At 36.4% G+C, this 3253-nt stretch overlaps 1 non-coding gene across 1 annotated transcript; it reads right to left on the bottom strand.

The window, feature by feature from the left end:
- Positions 1-1616: 1616 nt before the first annotated feature.
- Positions 1617-1724, bottom strand: LOC148545782 (small nucleolar RNA R71). Its single transcript, XR_015900607.1, has one exon. It is a non-coding gene; the product is annotated as a small nucleolar RNA R71 (small nucleolar RNA).
- Between the last annotated feature and the right edge of the window lie 1529 nt (positions 1725-3253).

The following is a 3253-nucleotide window of genomic DNA, read 5'->3' as shown; positions in this document are numbered from 1 at the left end:
CATGTTTTCTTTGCATTAAAAATTTTTCAAAATTATGTTCTTGATGTTCATCATGATCTTCATAGTGTTCTTGGTGTTCATCTTGACATTCATATCATTCATGCATGCATTCATTGGTTTGATTCAAAATTTTCATGCATTGAGTCTTTTTGTTGTTTTTCTCTCTCATCATAAAAATTCAAAAATCAAAAAAATATATCTTTCCCTTTTTCTCCTCGTCAAATTTGAAAATTTGAGTTGACTTTTTCAAAAATTTTTAAAAATCTAGTTGTTTCTTATGAGTCAAATCAAATTTTCAATTTGAAAATCTTATCTTTCTCAAAATCTTTTTCAAAAATCAAATCTTTTTCAAATTTCTTAGTTATTTTCGAAAATTCCAAAAATAACAATAACAATTAATGTTTTGATTCAAAAATTTCAAGTTTGTTACTTGCTTGTTAAGAAAGATTCAAACTTTAAGTTCTAGAATCATATCTTGTGATTTCTTGTGAATCAAGTCATTAATTGTGATTTTAAAAATCAAATCTTTTTCAAAACTAATTTCAATCATATCTTTTCAAAAATATTTTCTTATCTTACCTTTTTCAAAAATTTGATTTCAAAATATCTTCTCTAACTTCCTAACTTCTTATCTTTTCAAATTTGTTTCAACTAACTAACTAACTTTTTGTTTGTTTCCTAACTTTTTCAAAACTACCTAACTAACTCTCTCTCTCTAATTTTCGAAAATATCTTCCCTCTTTTTCAAAAATTTCTTTCTAATTAACTAATTATTTTTATTTTTGATTTCAAAATTTTTCAAAAATTACTAACCTTTTTCAAAAACTATTTTCGAAAATCACTAACCCTTTTTCAAAAATTATTTTCGAAAATTCCCCTTCTCTCCCATCTTATTCTATTTATTTATTCATCTACTAACATCTCATCTCACATCTCTACCCTCTTCACAGTTGTGTTTCTTCCATTACATTACATTCTTTGTCTCCCTCTTTTCTTCCACTCAAAAAAGGATCCCAATACTGTGGTATAAAGGATCCATATTATTATTATTATTATTTTTTCTGTGCCCTCTTCTTTGTCATATGAGCAGGAGCAAGGACAAGAACATTCTTGTTGAAGCAGATCCAGAACCTGAAAGGACTCTGAAGAGAAAATTAAGTGAAGCTAAATTACAACAATCCAGAGATAACCTTTCAGAAATTTTCGAACAGGAAGAGGAGATGGCAGCCGAAAATAATAATAATGCAAGGAGGATGCTTGGTGACTTTACTGCACCTAATTCCAATTTACATGGAAGAAGCATCTCCATTCCTGCCATTGGAGCAAACAACTTTGAGCTGAAACCTCAGTTAATTTCTCTGATGCAGCAGAACTGCAAGATTCATGGACTTCCATCTGAAGATCCTTTTCAGTTCTTAACTGAATTCTTGCAGATATGTGATACTGTTAAGACTAATGGAGTAGATCCTGAAGTCTACAGGCTCATGCTTTTCCCTTTTGCTGTAAGAGACAGAGCTAGAGTATGGTTGGACTCTCAACCCAGAGATAGCCTGAACTCTTGGGATAAGCTGGTCACGGCTTTCTTAGCCAAGTTCTTTCCTCCTCAAAAGCTTAGAAAACTTAGAGTGGACGTTCAGACCTTCAGACAGAAAGAAGGTGAACCCCTCTATGAAGCTTGGGAGAGATACAAAGGACTGACCAAAAAGTGTCCTACTGACATGCTTTCAGAATGGACCAACCTGGATATATTCTATGATGGTCTGTCTGAGTTATCAAAGATGTCATTGAATACTTCTGCAGGTGGATCCATTCACCTAAAGAAAACGCCTGCAGAAGCTCAAGAACTCATTGACATGGTTGCTAATAACCAGTTCATGTACACTTCTGAGAGGAATCTTGTGAATAATGGGACGCCTATGAAGAAGGGAGTTCTTGAAGTTGATACTCTGAATGCCATATTGGCTCAGAATAAAATATTGACTCAGCAAGTCAATATGATCTCTCAGAGTCTGCATGGAATGCAAGCTGCATCCAACAGTACTCATGAGGCTTCTTATGAAAAAGAAGCTTATGATCCTGAGAACCCTGCAATAGCAGAGGTGAATTACTTAGGTGAACCTTATGGAAACACCTATAACTCATCATGGAGAAATCATCCAAATTTCTCATGGAAGGATCAAAAGCCTCAACAAGGCTTTAATAATGGTGGAAGAAACAGGTTTAACAATAATAAACCTTATCCATCATCCACTCAGCAACAGACAGAGAACTCTGAACAAAATACTTCTAATTTAACAAACTTAGTCTCTGATCTATCTAAGGCCACTGTAAGTTTCATGAATGAAACAAGATCATCCATTAGAAATCTGGAAGCACAAGTGGGCCAGCTGAGTAAAAGGATCACTGAAATCCCTCCTAGTACTCTCCCAAGCAATACAGAAGAGAATCCAAAAGGAGAGTGCAAGGCCATTGACATAAGCACCATGGCCGAACCCAAAGAAGGAGAGGAGGACGTGAATCCCAAGGAGGAAGACCTCCTGGGATGTCCAGTGATCAATAAGGAGCTTCCCTCTGAGGAACCAAAGGACTCTGAGGCTCATCTAGAGACCATAGAGATTCCATTGAACCTCCTTATGCCCTTCATGAGCTCTGATGAGTATTCCTCTTCTGAAGAGAATGAGGATGTTACTGAAGAGCAAACTGCCAAGTTTCTTGGTGCAATCATGAAGCTGAATGCCAAATTATTTGGCATTGATACTTCGGAAGTTGGACCTCCCTTGTTCATCAATGAACTAAGTGATCTGGATCAACTAACATTGCAAGAGAAGAGACAGGATCCTGGAAAGTTCATAATACCCTGTACCATAGGCACCATGATCTTTAAGGCTCTGTGTAACCTTGGTTCAGGAATAAACCTCATGCCCCTCTCTATAATAGAGAAACTGGGAATCTATGGGGTGCAAGCTGCTAAAATCTCATTAGAGATGGCAGACAGTTCAAGAAAACAGGCTTATGGACAAGTAGAGGACGTGTTAGTAAAGGTTGAAGGCCTTTACATCCCTGCTGATTTCATAGTCCTGGATACTGGAAAGGAAGAGGATGAATCCATCATCCTAGGAAGACCTTTCCTGGCCACAGCAAGAGCTGTGATTGATGTTGACAAAGGTGAACTAGTCCTTCAATGGAATGAGGACTCCCTTGTGTTTAAAACTCAAGGATCTCCCTCTGCAACCATGGAGAGGAAGCATGAAAA

Source organism: Arachis ipaensis, chromosome B9 (assembly GCF_059453495.1).
Source record: "Arachis ipaensis isolate K30076 ecotype BB chromosome B9, ASM5945349v1, whole genome shotgun sequence".
Taxonomy (NCBI): domain Eukaryota; kingdom Viridiplantae; phylum Streptophyta; class Magnoliopsida; order Fabales; family Fabaceae; genus Arachis; species Arachis ipaensis.
Note: the sequence above shows the minus strand (reverse complement) of the source record. Positions and strands in the feature narration are given on the sequence as shown.